This window comes from Thermobia domestica, chromosome 10 (genome assembly GCF_964235325.1).
Source record: "Thermobia domestica chromosome 10, izTheDome1.hap1.1, whole genome shotgun sequence".
Lineage (NCBI taxonomy): Eukaryota > Metazoa > Arthropoda > Insecta > Zygentoma > Lepismatidae > Thermobia > Thermobia domestica.
The window spans coordinates 215,397,740-215,417,697 of NC_137463.1; the positions used below are offsets into that span (position 1 = coordinate 215,397,740).

The window sequence follows — 19,958 nt, forward strand, 5'->3', positions numbered from 1 at the left end:
GAACTACGTGCTGTTCCCTCTTTCACTACTTTCCCTATTAAAACGATTACATTTTTTTTTACTCTTGCACACGCACGCACGCGCACACACAATTCGAGTTAATTGTTACATCTTGTGATAGTCGTTATTGTCACACTGAAAAATTGCTACACCATTTTTCTTCATGATCACTTGTGGACTCAACTCGGAAAAGTCATTATTAGTACACTTCAAGCACCACATTAAACAATCTTCTGATGACTGCTGTAGACTTCTTGTATTTGCCTAGAACACAGAAAAAAAAAAAAGTAATTAGTTAAACAGTATTACATCAATTTAAGTATTATCTGAAGACGTTAAATTCTAGACCTCTGTTGGAGTTTAAGTGAAAGAAATTTGTCAAAACATGAGGCATACTTCCAATCAATAGATCTAGTTTATAAGAAATTTGTCAAAACATGAATCATATGATCAATCTATAGGTCTCATTTATAAGAAATTTGTCAAAACACCAGGCATATTACCAATCAATAGATCTCATATATAAGAAATTTGTCAAAACAAGAGGGATATTACCAATCTATAGGGCTCATTTATAAGAAATTTGTCAAAACATGAGGCATACTACCAATCTATAGGTCTCATAAGAAATTTATCAAAACATGAGGATACGACCAATCTATAGATCTCATTTATAAGAAACTAGCAGCGTTCACCCCGCTTCGCTGCGGTCACCCCGGAACGCAATAAACTTTGTTACTTAGATAATTTTTACTTTTTCGCTTTCAAGTGATATGATAAAAACCATAGTAGATTGCAGTAAATGTTAACATTATATCGCCTGTCATTTATGTTAACCCGCCGAGTGACACGCTCATGCGGGTTGCATATAAATACGTTTATTTTTACCTATGATGAACTAACAAAGGATTTGTACGTTATGGACACTTGAATGGTCAATTATCTCAAGACACTGGTAATTAAAAATTAAAGTGATATGATAAAAACCATCTAGGGTCCAAATCCTAATAACCCCCCAAAAATGAAAGAAATTGGTTCAGCCGTATTAGCGTGATGAGGGAACAAAGGATTTGTGCGTTCTCTTTTATATATAAGATTTATCAAAACACAAGGCATATTACAAACCTATGGATCTCATTTATAAGAAATTTATCAAAACATGAGGCATATTACCAACCTATATATCTCAATTAAAACAAATTTATCAAAACACGAGGATATGACCAATCTATAGATCTCATTTATAACAAATTTATCAAAACACGAGGCATATTACCAATCTATAGATCTCATTTATCAAAACACGAGTCATATTACTAATCTATAGATCTCATTAAGCTGAAGAAAATGATATGGGTGAGTGTGAAAGCGCATGTGTAGTTTTAGAGAAAATCAAGAAAAACGAATTTGTTTGTAAATCTAAAAATACTGATGCTGTACGAAAACCCGCTATCAATTAGGGTAAAACTAACACTGAAATATAACTCCTCATCAAGTTCCTGTTATGACACGAAGATGATGACAATATATAGTATGGTTAATGAGATCCAGCCCAAACATTTCCCTAACTTTTCAATTTTAATTTCTGTTTAAATTCATGTCCAAAGTTAGTAACATGTATCAATCGATAGACATCAACCTGAACAAAATGCCATACTTGAGGGTAAATTTCTATGAATAGTTTTCTAGAATATAAAGAAAAAACGAAAAAAAAAAAAACAGTTTTATGGCCTCAAAAAAAGTACGACTGACGTCCGTTGTCAATATTAATTAGGAACTTCTAATTTGCTAGAAAGTATCTTTTATTTATGCACTGGATATATTTAAAAGAAAGTTAATTAGCAATTTGTATCTATTGTTGTTTACATTCCAACATGTAGGAACCTACTACTTGTAAAAATGATTCAGTTTAATGGCTTATTATTATTATTATTATTATTATTATTATTATTATTATTATTATTATTATTGAAAAACTCTTTCCTAAAGCTCTTTAGTACACTCTCATTGTTTTGGGATTAGGATTACGAATTAGGTTTCTGGATTTTTAGCATCTATGGCCATGTTAGCCTGTCATATGAGGGATGACGTCCCTCAGTGATAATATTGTATGAGAAAAGGGAAGGAAGCGGCCTAGGACCTTCATGTTAGGCACCATTCCGGCATCTGACTGGTGTAAATGAGCAAAACCCAACTCAGGATGGCTGCCCTAAAAGAGTTTTTACATTTTTTCCACCGAGTGTCCACTAGGGATGCGCACGAGATAAGATTTGTGGCTGTCTTGTCTCGAAAATGTGCTGTAAAAGTGATGTCTCGACTCGAAAAATGAATATTTTACTATTGGAAGAGCCGTGTCTCGACTCGTCTCGTGCGCATCCCTAGTGTCCACAGTGGGACCTCTCGTACCTGTTCTTATCTTGAGATTTTCATACATAACACAAAAACAAGAAACAAACTGGCAATAAGCAAGTAACCACCTAGAAACTCTCTGATGTTTTTAACACATATTTTAAGTTGAGTATAATATGAGAATCTATATAGTTTTCAAGCCTTCTCGTATAGCCTAGAAATCGGTGTATGACTCATAATTAACGCTTAAATTAATGGCAAAATGCCATGTCATTTATATAAATAAATGTAACGATGCTTGGTGACCAACTCCTACACCGCTGCACCGATTTTGATTAGTGTCTCTACACCAAAGAACCATGACCTAACTGATTTATATATATATATATATATATATATATATATATATAAGTTTTCCCGAGAAGGTACCCTAGAAGAAGAAAATGCACCTAGCAACGGCATTCCAATATTACCATATGGAGTAGGAAAATAGGTTCAATTTTCTTATTTGAATTGTACAGCAATACAGTAATCACTTTTTTTTTCTCTTTTTAAATATATTTGAACTTTATTTCTGAGATTTTAACTCCATTGATTATATAGAGTGTGCCAAAAGTCACGAAGCGTTTGTAACTGTAAATAACTTTTTATTTATCATTAGTTTTCATTGATATTTCAGAGACTTAAAGACCAAGGATGGGAGATCGTTTATCAGTAGCGGTTTCTCTTAATGTTTGCATATTTGTACAAACCTCCTTCCAATATTTTCGTTTTTTTTTTTTTTTATGCTAAATCACTTTTCGCTTTATTGTCAACATTATCTTTCCTTAAAGAAGTGCGTTTCAAACGGGGCTGGCTAATAACTTTCTGCTTGGGAGTTTGACAAACTCCCCAGCTAGGCTACTGCGGGGATTGCGAGGTGTGAGGATTCTTATAGTGCCTCATAGGAATTTATATATGTTTGCAGATCTTTTGCAAGCAAGTCTACCAACAAAAGCAACTTTTCCAAAACAAAACGCTTTGGAACTGGAAATTTTTCACCGTCTTCTCCCCCTGCAATATTGGTTGACACGGTTCTCGCCTAAAAGGACATGGTCCGCTCCTCCAAGTCGTACACAGAGGAGGAAAAAAAAAACTTTGCGCCTTGCCTAAATGCGAGATTGCTAAGTGGCCATAACTATTGGTTCTGTCAACCAAGTAAGGTGAAAGTATGGAGACAGTAAAAGAGACCCCATGAAGAGTGAAGACAGATTAAGGGTGTCAATAGTTAATACACTTATGTTTGAATGAGTAGAAATTTGGCAGCATAGAGAGAATGTTTTCCTTTTCATATGTGTGTGTGGGTGAATGAGAGAGTTGGAGAGCAGTTTTGGGAAAAAGGCGTTAATAGGGAAAGGGGTGAGATTTTAAAGGGGACTGCAATCCCTGTCCTCAACTCGACTGACCCATGTCCAATGTAGGAAAACCTTGTCTTTCTTCACTTTCCTCTTCCGCCTACTATCAACCACGCCTTTGGCTGCTTAAATAGGGGCTAGCACCCCTCTCACTAAAAGGTATTTGAGGAGGAGTATTTCGATGGTTTCTTTTGACGCAAAATAGATCACACCGGAAAGAAACATGTGTTTGGAGTCAGACAGAAGTTTGTTCAAGATCAAATTGTCGAATTTGTTTGTACTTTGTAGTGTTGTGTGTGTAGTGTCTGTTGTTCATTGGAATGGTTGCTGTATTGCATAATTAATGTAATGTTAATGAATTCTGTAACGTCTCTGTTGAATGAGCCGTTTTCAAAAAGAACTTTAGAAGCAAAGCTACTTGTGTAAAACATCGGAGAGCCGATTCTTACTATCAATATAACGCAAGTTATTAGAAGTCAGAAACAAACATTTACAAGAAAGTTTAATCTCAACTTGTACGAACAGCATGTGGTGATATGTGGATGTGAAATTAAAAATGCTTTGTTTTGCTTTCCGTGTTTGTTGTTCGGGGCGGGGGATGATGCATAGAGTAAAAAAGATGTTGTGGATATCCAAAATCTGCAAAAAAAAAAAAAAAAAAAAAAAAAATCGTCAGCTCACATAAAACATGTTAATCTCACTGTTGGGAAATGTGAATATTGCTGCTCAACTATATGCTGGTTATAGGCGGTCCATTGAGAATCACAATCAAAAAGTGACGCAAAACAGGTACGTGTTCAATATAGTCATCAATTCGGTTTTGTGGCGTCTTCGAATTGACTTGAAGAGGACATAATGAAACAAGACACTTCTTCAAATCCATGCGTATTTAGTGGATTAATTAATTTCAGCGCTGAATTTGACAGCGCTCTCAAGAGTAATTTAGAAAACGCAACAATTTTTAAGAATACGTCAAAAATCATACAAAATGAGCTTCTCCATTGTATGTTAGAAGTACACCATGAAGAAATCGCTATTATTGTTTATACTAACTATTATTATTATTATTATTATTATTATTATTATTATATTAATATTATTATTATTTATAATAATAATAATAATAATAATAATAATAATAATAATAATAATAATAATAAAACTAGGTCATATATTGTGCACCACCTAAAACTCAAAACACGAGCCGCCACTGTTGTTTATACTTATGGTAACCAGATACAATACAGCAGCTCAAAGACAATATTCGTGCAGAAATACGGGGCACTCAGACCAGACATGTTGATTCGTGTCATGAATCGTGTGCTATACAGGGTCCTTATCTATGACGTCCATAATGGCAGACATCTACCTGAGATTATATTCCACACGTAAGTGTAAACAATCTCTCATTCTTCATCTTTAAGTCTATGAAATATCAATGGAAACTAATGATAAATACAAAAGTTATTCACAGTTATAACTCCTTCGTGATTTTTGGCCCACCCTATATTATAAGCGAGTATAGTTACGATTCTCCTTTTAATACGCAACAAGATTATTGGCTAAAACTAATAATGGTTGGGAGTTTGTACAGGCAAGTTCGAGCGGAGAGTTAAAAAAATGAAAAATGCTGTTTTGTGTTTGTCTCTATGAAGATACCTTATGAAAACATTTCAAGAATTTTGATTGTCTAAACAAATGATATTATGTTTAATTTAAAGATTATTGGTTCTAATCTTGAGTGATTAGCAAAGGGTAAACAACAGTAAGATAATTGTGTAAAGAATATATTCAGCTTTTTAGATAATGTATATTTCATAGAAGTGTAGAAACAAAAGAAATACGTTTTGTGACACAAACTGACACTGCGCAAGAGAGCAACTGCATCACTATCACTGCACTTTCATTGAAGTGTGTATCCTAGGAAAGAAAAGGAAAGGGTGTTCAAATACTTTCCCGAAACCTATTCTGCCAGAGCGAAGAACGGGAATTTCAGCTAGAAAATCCGTATTTTGCAATTTTGATACTTTCAGAGAAAACGTTATTTTTAAGTTTAGAAGCCATTTCTTGCCTTTCTCCATTTTCTCGTTTCTTTCTATGTTTTATTTATATGTGAATGATAACATACCAAACAAGAGTTGGTTGCACTTACCTAGGGAGTGATTAATGATCATAGCGCCTCATAACAACGATAAATAGTTATTTACACTCAATTGACTTCGGAATGTGGCAAGTGCACGTGGAACCTGCTGAGTCTTCAGCTCTTGGACTTTTCAACGACAAAGAAAAATGAGTATGCTCATATTGGAAGATGCAGCCAGGTACAAGTTATTACGAGTTGCTCGCGTGACTAATGTGTAGTATATACACGTATTTGCTGGTGGAGAGTTCAGTGTTTCAAGATACCTAAAGTAGGTCTTTCTTGGAAAGATGGAAAATTTTCTGAATTAGTCTTAGTACGTGTTTTTTTTTTTTCAAAGGATTCTATACTGGTTTGTAAGTAGTCTGAACTGTGCTTTTCGCGGAAAAAAAGGTTTTGTCACACACAATGCAAAACATAAATCTGCAGAGACACGCTCATCAGATGGTAGAAAGATTCAGGACTTCCTCCATACGATCAAGAATTCCTCGTCGCATTGTAAGTTTTGGGAACGATCTATGTGAATTTCTAAAGGAGATATTCTTACGTGAGAGTTAGAATATCTTTTCTTTAAAAATTCTCGCAAGAAAGAAAGAAAGAAAAAACAGAACTGTTAACAAAATCCGTGAAAGTGTTGGTATAAGAAGTATATAAAATTCAATGAATGAAACATAACATTCTAGGCCGTTCCGTTACTAATGTTGTAATTGGAACTTTGGAAGTATTGGAACCCACAAACACATCCTTGATTCCATCAGAAGATTTAGACACCCTGACCGCTCTGTGACAAAAGGGTTCTTCTTGTCATTACAGATGGAGTTGTATACAAGAACGCAACAAAGGTTATATTCCCAAAAATGCATGTTACCTGCCTGGCAAATATGTTACATCACGATTTTTCAACCTACGGAAGCCACTGTTGGGTGGTATTTACGACTTATGGTAATATTAATTGTGGTGTGGTGATAGGCCAGTAGAAAAGACTGAGAAATTCTGTGCTACATAGGATTGCAAAGAAAGTGCTTTCTTATCTTCCCGACTTTGGTCTTTTCGTGTCAAATGTGAAAAAGGTACTTCAGAGGGTCCCCTCGCGAACCAATCACTATCTTTCATGATATGGTTCCTGAACTTCCCCTCCTATTCCAGTGGCCTTAACGAGATGGGTGCATGAACTTTGCTAACAAGTTTGAATCAGTCAACAGAATCACCGATACTTTTTATAAAGATCCGACTTCAATTAAAATTGCTTAAGAATTCCTTGGAAAAGGGCCTATCTTTTAGTGTTACACATTTAGTGTTACACCTATTACCAACACTGAGAAAAATAACAACGCTTTGAAGAATTCTCTTGAAATCTTTAACGATGTTACCAGTGAGCTGAGTGTTGTACCTGGCAACAAACAAATTATTTGTCTTGATTGAAATCTACAGATGTGGAAAGATCATCTTCACATCTTAAGTATATTCCGTTTGCAGAAAATAAACTTATGTTTGTTGTATATTTGACAGAGCTTGTTTCACAAAACAATTTCATTTTAATAATTCACGTATATTAGATGTTTTCTAAATTGCTATGAGCAAATATAACGTTAGTGTGCATGAGTTTACTATTTTGTTTAGTTTCATTATATGAAGAGTAATGAATAATATGAATTTATTTCAATAAATGTTATACTTTACGCGTTTCTAAATTTGCAAGTTTCCAGCGATTTTAAGTGGTAACAAAATATGAATTACATTTACTTTCATATTATTCATTTTTTTCATATTCGATTGGTTAATAGATTTAATTCTAAGGTTTAAATGTTTTAATACCACTGTATTTATGTTTATAAAAAGACATTATCTTTCCTTTACAAAATGTCCACGCTATTACACAACTGCACTATGCTTTCGGAAACTTGAAATCTTCCTGACTAGTAGCAGAAATTCTGAGAATTCCGTAACTTTTCTAGAAATTTCAAATTCCCTGACTCTTCCAGGATGTCCCGCTCATTCGCCACCACGTATTGCAAGTAATTCAGCTAAATGCAAGTAACGCAAGTAACAGAACCGGTTTATCGATCGTCATTTGTAGTCCATAGGATTAGCATGGAGCTAGATGGAATTCGAAATGCTTCGTTACAATAATATCCATTTTTAACTTGACCCTTCCTCCTCCATCCTTTCCTCTACACAATGCTCTTCATAAGAAAGAGTAACCAATGCTTGCTGAAGCTTTTTATGTTTAATATTGATTCTTCCTTTACTAGTTCCTTTTTGTTTCATCTTTCCTTATTTTGCTCATTTCTGGTTTCGAAGGCCCGGACCCTCCCTGGCTACGTGCCTGGTACAAAGCCATCACTCATAAAGTTCCCGCCCTAATCCTTACTCATTCGATAATGAATTACGATTGTGTTACAATTCCGAATGGAGAAATCGAATTACATCACGTAGCTCACACTTGGCGGGCGCTTCGATTACAGTCGATATGCTTTCACACCTGGTTGGCACTTCGATTGCAGTTGATATGCTTTCACCTCGCTACTCCACAACGATTAATTGGCAGTCTGTCTATCGGTGTGGGGATGGGCGATGTCTAATGAACAGTTTTGTGTTAACCCGTTTCGTCATCTCACATAGAATTTCCGTAGTGGCCTAATAGAGGTTGAAAAGAAATAGCCCTATGCACATATGAGACTGTAACTTTGGTATTACTGGTAATCTGCCTTTAGAAAATGTTACTTTCGTTTTCTTTTAAATAGAGTAATAGTTGGCGACATTTTTAATTGCTTGCTTAGTAGTAGAGCGTTTGTCTCTGGTTCGTGGGGTTCCTGGTTCGATCCCAGGAAAAGTAAGTTTAAGGTGGATAACATCGTGTGCATGGATTTTCTCAGGTACTCCAACTTTATCATTCCACCAATTCTTCCATTATCATTCATTTGCGTAAGGGCATAACGTGGGACGTTAGCCTGGAAGATTTCATTTCATTCATTTTTTTTTTTAATTTTTCAAAAACGAAAAATCGCTACCTTTGTAACCCACAAAGATACGATCGTCATACTGCTTTAAGTGATGATGTGCCGTCAGCACATCGCGCAACATATTTTTTATATATACGATACAATTGCCGTGCTTTGTAGTCTTGTAAAAAATAACTGGTCACCTAACTTTCTTATAAACGCAATATTTTCTCAAGAGCACGTAAAAAATCTAAAAATTTGAACTGACTACAGAAATTTCTCGTTTGTTTAATTCCCTCTATGGATTAGAGTGTTTTATCAGAGAAAAGTGGGTGACAAGATCTTTCGACTTCGCATTAAGAAAAAAAAAAAAAACTCAACATACGAGTACTATTCGAACGAAGAATAGCTTATTATAAATAATGTCAGGACATTTTTTATATTTACAGTCAACTTCTGGATTTTGAAGGTACGCTGATCGATGTCTCATATAGCCTCAGTACTAGAACAGATTGTTAAGCTCCCAAACATTTTTCTACCTTAATTTCAAATTTGAAAACTAGATCTTGGAGGATATTGTCTTTTTTCCTCGACTGATGTTTGTATGCAACACGGGTGGTTTTCAAGTTATTTATTTATTTAGAGCTGTTTGATCATTCTTTCCTGATATCCGTTCTAATACCTTGTTCTTGTTCTTGATTTTCATTTCTTCCCTCCTTCCAGCAGTATATTAATATCAGTCTATTCTGAGTGGCGAATCAAACAGCCAACTAGAGCTCCCTTGTAACTAAGTAGTTAGTGTAGGCGCCTTTGGCGTGGGAGACCCGGGTTCGATTCCCTGTGGGAGCTCATGTAGTTCAGGTCCCGCCTTTCATACAGCCTCGTTGCTGAGCAGGACGCTAAGCAAAATCAAACCAGTCATCTATACTTATACCTTCTTTTCTCTATATGTTTAAAATGCAACGGATATTACCTGCTTTGTCATCTCTTCTCGTGGGAAGAGAGGCTTGCCCGGCTCGACACAGGTGTTTCCTTCACTAGAAGGTATAACTGGGAGATGTGCCTCGTTTTCATCGCGCTAATGGATGCATCCTATTATCGCTCTTCGGAAGGGTTTCCTGTGTTTAACAATTATTCCTTGAAAGAGAAACTCTGGCAAACACAGACCGATCTACTGTAAATAGTATACGATACTGGCCTTAGTGTGCGCGATTGCACATTCCGCCTGGAAGAAGTTGTGTAGTACACATCCATAAATATATCACTTGGCCTTTTTTCTCAACAACTCTGTGGTTTCACCCTTATGACGGAATCTGTTAGGAGTGGGGTAGAAAAAAAAATCTCTATGAGGAGCTCTACTCTTCCCCGAGGAAGAAGTTGGTGCCACTCCCAAATGTGTGGCCTACATGAGCCACTGAATTCGATTCTGAGGTAGACAGGGCTAAGGAATTCCAGGAGATCCAAGAAATAGATTGGTTTCTGACTAGGTTTTGGTTATAGCGCGGAATTCGATACTTGGTGACGTCGGGCGTCATTGGAGAAGAGGGGAGTGAGCTTTCTTTAAAGCTCCGGTGCCGACACTGGAGATGTCAACAAAATTCTATTTATGAGGGAAGTACCCTCCACCAGTAGACAGAACTTGGTCTATCATGCAATTGGCGTATTCTATTACCCTACTGAGTGTTGGTGAACGCTCCAGAAATGACGGGAGACGACTCTGAGCAATAATAGTGGATCGATGCCACCAGTGAGACAACGAAGAGAATTTTCTTCGAGTATCCTGATTATCCGCTCGCCCAGTGGGTTGGGTTTCTATGTGAAAAATTCAAGCAAATATGGAAATACCAGTATTCTCCGATGGGTGGCGGTAGGGTCATAAGCAATAAGGTAACAACTGTAATAAGGACTAAGATCAACACAGGATAGACGCAAGGATTTCCATCATCTCACGCTCCTAACAGTGTCACCAGACGATTTGTTTACGATACGCACAGCCTTCTTTGCCAGTATCCCATCCAAGCGCCTTCAATTTCTTCTTTGTTTCTGCTCCCTAGAGAGCCACAGTCTATACATACAATACTCATAATGGCTTTTTTTTTTTTTTTTTTAATATTATCAACATGTTCTTCGATGTTAGTAGTCCTTTAAATTATTATTTAAGAACTTGACTATATAAGCATTCTATAACACTGAGGACAGCGACAAACTTCCTTTTTCTCGAAAACCATGAGAAATGCACGAACTTTTTTTTTTATGGCTTCTCTCAAATTTCACATGCAGTTCCACTACAGAAGAGGATTAATGAAGGTCTCCTTTCCCAATGTTGTCCCAATATATATATACGGTGACTGGTACTTTGATGCTTTTTTTGCAAGGGGATATTCTACAAGTACTTTGGAACATTTTCACCTATATGAACCAGGGTTTGCAAATCAATAGTTTCTGAGTAATTTGCACATGTGTGATTTCTTTGAAATTTGCCGTCTAACGAGAGGTGAGCGAGAAAGTTTTACCCTGACACCTCCAAATATCGAAGAGCAATGAAATTTTACGTGTGTAATCCTGTCATGTGGTGATCTACAGCTCGTAACTGTATCTATGTGTAGCTCTGTTGCTGTGTTATAGGTCCGAACGTGAAGTAAGGTATAGTAATCCAAAATCCATTACTGCACCTCAGAAAGCAGCGTGGCAACATCGCAGAAGTACCTGCCCCTAGGAAACAACTGCATGGTTGGGAAGAGGTGGAATGAAGATGGTGTGCGGTCAAAGAAAGACGCAAACTATGATGGATATCATACACAGGGTCGTGCATCTGTCTGGCCAACTTTCGAGCAGTGAACGGGTGCGTTGTTTTCCCGGAGGTGGACATCTTTCGTGTCAACATGGGATTTCACAGAATTCCGTATCGCACACAGCAGTGAGGCATAATATATCCTGTTAACTGTGGTACACTTTGCCTGGAAAGCAAGTAGTAATACCACTTGTTGATCCCAAATAAATGTGATCATCACTTTGGTCGCACAGAGTTGAACACGGACTTCCTTTGTTGGTAGTACGTCGGCACGCTGTAATTGGTTTGACTAGGTTTCCCTTGGCTTTCTTTACTCCTACCAGGCGAAGGCCGGGATAGTACCTTCTAGAAGGTCAATACCAGTTTCTTCCCAAACCCTAGAACCATGTGACCCCGGAGTTAGAGGTCCGTACCCTTCCTTGAGTTATCATCATCATCATAGATAACTCAAGGAAGGGTACGGACCTCTAACTCCGGGGTCACATGGTTGTAGGATTTGGGAAGGAACTGGTCTTGACCTTCTAGTTATTGCCTTGCATAAATACAGAAAGAAATAGCAATCGAAAAAAAAAAATCGCTTTAATAACTCAAAACAAAATTACGCCCATTGCCGTACCAATTGCTACAATTACAACCTAATGTTATAAACTTACTCCAAAAGGTAAAAATGTAAACCTTGAAAAGTCATAACAAAGCGATGTATTCGACTGCTTTTTTATTATTTTTTTTTTTTTTTTTTTTTTATTTTTATTTATTTACACAAGAGAATGGCTCAAGGAAAGGGGCTCAGGCCTCCAACTCCGGGGTCACATCGGTCTTTTAGGTGGGTCTAGGATTTGAGAAGGAACTGGCTCTGGCATCCTACATGGCACATCCCGACCTTCGCCTGGTGGGAGTGAAGAAAACCAGGGAAAACCTAGTCAAACCAATTACAGCGTGCCGACGTACTACCAACAAAGGAAGTCCGTGTTCAACTCTGAGCGACCAAAGTGATGATCACATTTATTTGGGATCAACAAGTGGTATTACTACTTGCTTTCCAGGCAAAGGGTACCACAGTTAACAGGATATATTATGCCTCACTGCTGTGTGCGATACGGGATTCTGTGAAATCCTATGTTGACACGAAAGGTGTCCACCTCCGGGAAAACAACGTACCCCGTTCACTGCTCGAAAGTTGGCCAGACAGATGCACGACCGAGTATAAAATCAGTTTCTCTTGACCGCACACCATCTTCATTCCACCTCCTCCCAACCATGCAGACATTTTCTAGGGGCAAGTACTTGTCACACTGCTTTCCGAGGTGCAGTAATGGATTTTGGACCACTACACCTTACCTCATGTTCGGACCTATAACACAGCAACGGCACAGAGTTACGAGCTGTACATTACCACAAGACTTACATAGGTATGCAGGATTATACATGTAAAATTTCATTGCTCTCTGATAGTTGGAAGGCTCGCTCACATCTCTTTAGCTGGCAAATTTCAAAGAAATCACACATGGGCAAATTACTCAGAAACTATATATATTCAAAAGATTATGTTCCTCGTACACTAAGAGATAAACAAAAAATATATTTAATATAAAAAATACATAATTTCGTTTATATTTTCTTCCTTTTTTATTATCAGTTTTGTTAAGAACGGTAACTTTTCATAATAACCTAATAATTTCCCATGCTCCTAATTTATTCATTAACTTTTCTCCTGAATTTTCAGAACTCAAGACAATTCTCATGGTTAACAGTGAAAACTGCCATTTTAAATTTTAATTTTACTCATTTCTTTTTTCTAACATTAATTTTTAATTTAATTAATTAATTTTTCTTTATCATAATTTTTAACTCGTTACATTTTCCATTAATGTTTCCATTTATACACAGTGTGCTCAATAAGTTCTGAGACTATCTCCAAATAATATACTTAATGCTGCCGGAAAAAATGTATGCCATGTTAGTTTTCTACATATATCTCTTCCCATTCTACACACTCACGGAGACGATTGTGTAGAGGCTCTGGAACACCTTCTAAAAGCTGCTGGAATGCTATTCAGCACTGCCGTTTTATTCGTTTGAATCGAGTAACATCCTCAAAATGGGAGGTTAAGGAAAACTCAAGTTAAGAGAACACTGGAGTGTTCAAGGACTGTAACCATTCTTTTGGCCAAAAACTGACGCACAAGAAAATTGGTGCAATAAGTGTTTCATGCTTCTTTGTCGGTTAGCGTGTTGCAGTGTGCGTATACGATTCACATTTTCTCCACTTCGGATGCTCACAGGTCTACTGGCACAAGGATCGTCTTCTACACATTCACGACCATTCTTGAAACGTGAAAATCATACGAACGTTGCTTCGACAATCCTGTCCAAACGCATTCTGCACCATTCTGTTGTTTTAGTAGTAGTTTTACAGCATTTAACACAAAACCTGATTGAAGTACGTTGATCATCCATTCTCTCAACAATGGCAACGAACAAAAACACTGACAGTGAACATAAAGAAATACAAGGAATAAAGAAAGTGACTGTGCTGAACAAAACTCGAGTGGACAATTTCCTTGGGCTTTCCAAAGCTTCTACCAGAGTCCTGTGAATGTGTGGCCCAGGAAGGGACGTATTGTAGGCCACTAACATGGTAACAAATTACTCTTCTGGCATCGTTAAGTATATTATTTTGAGATAGTCCCGGAACGTATTGAATGCACTGTATATATTTACACTGATGAAGGTGGTGGTGGTTCGCTGAAACAGTCGTCATGGTTTATAGTATTACAGGATGCTCACAGGATAATTCTTTAATAATTTGAATATACGACCAACATTATCTTTGAGCAATTAGTAGTTCTTTCTTTTGTTGTCGAAGACCTGCTTTGTCTGTGCTATCTTAGTTCCAATATTATTTTCACTTCTTCTATTTGAGGGTAATATACTTCAAAAATATTTTCCTGCTGTATCTTCAAGGTATTCATTGAATGCTACACAAGCTTTTGTTTCACCTCAAAGAGAACTCTATTCTGACAAAATTCCAACTTTCGCTTAATAGTAGCTGAACAAAAAATACCTGGCGTCTTAACGGAAATTTATTGCATATTTGAATTTAAACTGTCATAATTGAATCCACTCTGCCTAATTCCATATAACAATCAGGTACAATAAACAAAACTCGACAAAACATTTCGTCCGTAACTTCATGATAAGTTCAAACATTTTGAAAATTTTCTATAATTTACATAAAATTACATTCTCTGTCATTGTATGTTTTCTCTATAATTACAGAAAAATGAACTCGGATCGAACAACTTCTCAAATAGGGAATTTTTTTAATTTTGTCTGTCACTGTACATTGCAACTCTCAAACATGACTGACATGATGATCCTAGTAATAATGATTCATCACTAACTGATCACTCTAGTCCGTTTCTTACTCTTCTCTTTAAATAGACTTAGTAGTCGAACTCACTTAAGATTTGAACTATAACATTTACTTCATCTTGAAAAGTGTGGAACATATTAAATCGTTCTAAATATATGGTAACCTTAATATTTTTACTCTCAACGAAATTATGGAGTGTTGTCCGAATGGATTCACTGTTCTACATTTTTTCATTTTTTATTTTTTACAGAAACGAAAGTAGCCGTTCTTTATTGATTTTTGACCACAGAGCGCGACAATCGCACTTAAAATTCCCTCCTGGTTTAGGCTTCTGAGTAATTTAGCGTTTTGTATTTTGTATATAATGCTATGAGACATTTTGAAATTATTGTTTTACACGGTATAAAGTGTCGTTCTTGGCAAGTATTTGCTGCATATTCGACTTGGCAACGTTGTACGTTATCAGCAGCTAGTGTGAGCGTCTCATGAGTCACGTGAGGCAATGATTGCAAGTTGCAACTAGCTCCAGTTAACGTCTCTAATCGTAGTCGTGGCGTGGCGTGCTTCAAGCAGTAGTTTGGCAGACTGTTTGTGTTACTGGTGAACCAGCAGTTTGAAAGTAGTGAGTGAGGACATTATCGTTGTTGTACATATTGTTTTCATTGCAAAGTATCAGTGATACAAGGAAAGTGCAGCAATGCCCCGCGGTTGTAAAAATTCGGTGGACAGTGTGTGTTACATATGACTTGTGGTTCCAGGAAGCGGCCATTGACTGCTGCAGTGCGAAGAGCATATTTACTATACTTTGAATGTCGTGTTGGAAAAATGAAATGAAAACTTTGAGAATTACGTCCCACGGTTATGCCGGTTAGGCTAAAGGAGACGGTGATGATGAATAATGAATGAAATGGTGGAATGAAGAAAGTGGGAGGAAACGGGAGAACCCCGATAAGGCCCACGCACACGGTGTTTGTCCACCACAAAGTTCGCTTGGCGGGGGCTGGGATCGAATCCGAGACCCCAAGCACCAGAGGTGAACGCTCTACCACTGAGCCACCGCGGTCCCTGTCGTGTTGGAGACCAGGATAAATCGTGGGCTCCCCACGTTTGCTGTACGAGTTGTTCATCTACTCTCAATGCCTGGATGCAAGGGAAGAACGTTTCCATGCGCTTTGCTGTGCTCGCCATTTGGCGTGAACCAACAAACCATAGTACAGACTGCTACTTTTGCATGCTACCCTGCTTGAAGAAAGGTATAAATACGAAGAAGAGGAGTGAGATCGAATACCCAGTGATACCATCTGTCATTCATTCAGTGACCCATGGAGAAGAATTGCCTGTTCCCGATCCCCGGGCTACCATTCTGACAGAAAGTGATACAGAGAATGAAAGTGAAGGTGAACCTGCTCCACATACCAGTGACACTGGTCCGTCATTTGAGCCTAAAACCAACTATCCTGAACCACATTGACACCAGAGCCCTGCAAACCCAGGCCCGAAGACGGCCCGGCCCGACCCGAATGGATCTGAATTCTGTGCCCGGCTCGACCCGAATCTCGAGCCGGCCCGACTCGGCCCGAACACTGTCAAAGACGGATCGGAAACTAATGTTGGCAGCCTGTGTTAATCGTAATGTGTTTGGGAAATTAACTCTTTATTCAAGACTGTAAAGTACTGTACTTCTGCTACTCTTATTATTACTACTACTGCTACTGCTATTATTATTATTATTATTATTATTATTATTATTATTACTTCTACTACTACAACTGCTACGACTTCGCGTCAGAGTTAACATGTCTAGTGGTAGATACTTTACAATCTAAGTACAGAAAAAATCGAAGAAATACTAGTTATTATGGCCAGTCTGCGTAGAATGCGAACAGATGCTTGACGAGGGGCAATGGTGGCTCAGTAAGCATTCACATCTGGTGCTAGAGGTCGTCGGATCGATCCCTCTTCTTGTTATGTGAGCTTTGTGGTGGACAAACATCGTGAGCGTGGGAGTTTTTGGACTAGCCCGTTTTCGTCCACTGTCTTCATTTCACCAATTCATCCATCATCATCCATACGTTTTGAGCCGTAATTGCCTAAAGAACATATGAGAAAGTCAAGTCCTTGACCTACTAATTAGAATTTGTTCCGCTACATTAGACCACGGAGGCCGAAACCATGAACTGGCGTGTTCATAAGATTAGCGCAATTTATAGTAATGTTCAATTAGCACGGCAGATTCCAAATCATATTACATGTTCCTGTATTCTTTATAATTCGATGCTACAATAATAATAACAAAAAACAATGATGAAATAAACAGAGATGCAAGGGCTCGGAAAAAAACAGACTTTTTTGGAAAAAAAACTCGGTTTTTTCTGCTTTGTTTTTTTGCTTGGGAAATTTTGGGCTTTTTTGAAAATTTTGCTTTAAATTGATGAAGCAGATTTTGTTTCGCTTCTCTACAACAAAAATACTCATTTAATTAGTGATTGATGCAGATAATGATCTGAAATCTCGAAAGATTTTTTAAAATTCTTAACATATTTACATTATGAATTCCAAAGGATTAACCAATATATGTAATAATATTTTAACCTCTTATATATAATAAGTACTTGAAAAAAATGATACACAAAAAGCTAGCAAAATTGTATGTAGTATTTTTACTTCAAAATATCACACACCCTCTTTTTGAAGCAAAATAAAGAAAAACATGAGAGAAATCTGCACATCAAGAGCTTCGTTTCGGGTAGTTCTGTACATTCTTGAAATTTTTCAGTTAAGTTTTAACTTTCATATACATTGTATGAATATTTCGAACAATTTTTTCACTGAATGATCATATACGTAATAATCTGTTACCACCTATCAGGTGCTTCGGATCTGCAAAATCGGTAAAGCTCCAAATTCTGTAATGCACTGACTGTTCCTTAAATTTGTTCAGAATCGGAAAAGTATCGAATTTTCTGTTCATGGATCATATATGTAATAGACGGTTCATCTGAGCATATTGTTTCCTAGGCTGTAGAATATATAACCACCATCACGGTTTACCCAGTCCTGTAGGTTTCTGAACTTTTAACAAGAAAATTCAACATATCATTATGTAACTTTTTTTTTTTTTTTTTTTTTTTTTTTACAAAAAAGAAAAACTATGGAATACATTTAAAAAGAGTGGAAGAATCAATCACTGTTCCAATTCACAAGAAAGACGACAAAATTGATTGTAATAATTATCGAGGCATTTCTTTTAACATTATATTATTAAGATTGACCCCATACGCAGATGAAATGATTGGAGATTATCAGTGTGAATTTAGTCGAAATCGACCATATATTTACCATTCGACAAATACTCGAAAAGAAATGGGAATATATTACCCAGTACATCAACTGTTTATTGATTTTAGAAAGGCTTACAACTCGGTTAGGAGGGAAACATTGTACAACATTCTTACAGAATTTGGAATACCGAAAAAGCTAGATTTATTAAGTGTTTAAATGAATCCCAGAGTAAAGTCCGAGTAGAAAAATGCGAGCTTCCACGTCGAGATTGGCCTGAAACAAGGATACGCGTCATCGCCGTTATTATTCAGGTTTGTTCCTGAGTACGCTATAAGAAAAATCAAAGATAGGAACCAGGGCCTAGAGTTGAATGGTATTCACCAGGTTATGGTGTATGCTGATGATGTAAATCTGATAGGAGAACAATCGAAAGAAATGCAGAGGCCTTATTAAAAATGCTTGCAGGGACATGAGTAAATGCAGAGAAATCTAAATACAAGGAAATTAACAAGGATCCTAATACGGCAAATTATGAATGCTTTAAAATATCAATTAATACTTTCGACACAATGGATACTTTCAAATATCTTGAATCAGTATTACCAGCCCAAAATCATGCCCACAAAGAAATTAAATGTCAACTGAAATCAGGAAATTCGTGTTATTATACAGTACAAAATATTTTGTCGTCGCGAATTCTGTCAAAGAATTTAAAGCTTAAAATATATAAAATGATAATCATGCCTGTTATGCTTTATGGTTGTGAAACATGGTCGCTTACGCTGTGGGAAGAACGCAGACTGAAATTATTTGAGAATAAAATTCTGAGACGAATATTTGGACCCAAGAGGAACGGGAATGGGGAGTGGCGGAAACTTCATAAGGAGGAACTACATAATTTATACGGTTTACCAAACATCGTTAGAGTCATCAAGTCTAGGAGGCTCAGGTGGGCAGGTCATGTAGCCAGAATGGAAGAAAGTAGGAACGCTTTCAAAGTATTAACTGGAAATCCAATCGGGAAACGTCCATTAGGAAAACCTAGGCCCAGATGAGAGGACACTATTAAGATGGATCTAGCAGAAATAGGAATAGAGTAGAAACTGGATTGAATTGGATAAGGACAGAAGTCAATGGAGAGCTTTTGTTGCCATAGAGGAAGAGAGAGAGAGAGAATACATTTAAGTTAAGCACAACTGCACAACAAACATGAGGGAGTGGTTAGCTTTCGTGCTTCTATCGTGAAGTCCGGGATTCAACCCCGCATTCGATCATTTTGACAAAAGTTTTTCTTAATTTCATCTGTGAAAGTAGAGATAGTGCGTGTACTGTGAGTCCTTGTTGACTTCCTTTATAATCGTTTCTAATCTTTGTTATTACTAATTACCAGCAGTGATGGATTTGCGAAGAGGGTTAGGGTGGGGATGTCTTTCGGATTGAAGCCTCTAGCCCGAAATTACGGAAGTTCTAAAACAAACTAAATATTAGTTTTGTCTTTACTCATAACTTCAAGCTGTCCTCAAATAAAAAAATAGAAATTTTTAGAAAAACTAAGCATTAATAAGACAAGCCCCTCCGCCACTTTTCTAAATCCGCCACTGATTATCAATATAAAATGGTCTTCAGGGTTGTATCTGGAAGATTATAGCTGATTATACAAACGAAACGAAATATTTGTTATGCC

At 37.0% G+C, this 19,958-nt stretch overlaps 1 protein-coding gene across 1 annotated transcript in view; it reads right to left on the reverse strand.

The window, feature by feature from the left end:
* Positions 1-20: 20 nt before the first annotated feature.
* Positions 21-19,958, reverse strand: part of Cox17 (Cytochrome c oxidase copper chaperone COX17) — a 58,698-nt gene continuing 38,760 nt past the window's right edge. The window contains exon 3 of the mRNA XM_081729090.1: positions 21-264. The gene's annotated coding sequence lies outside the window, so the exon portion shown is untranslated. The remainder of the gene's footprint in view (positions 265-19,958) is intronic.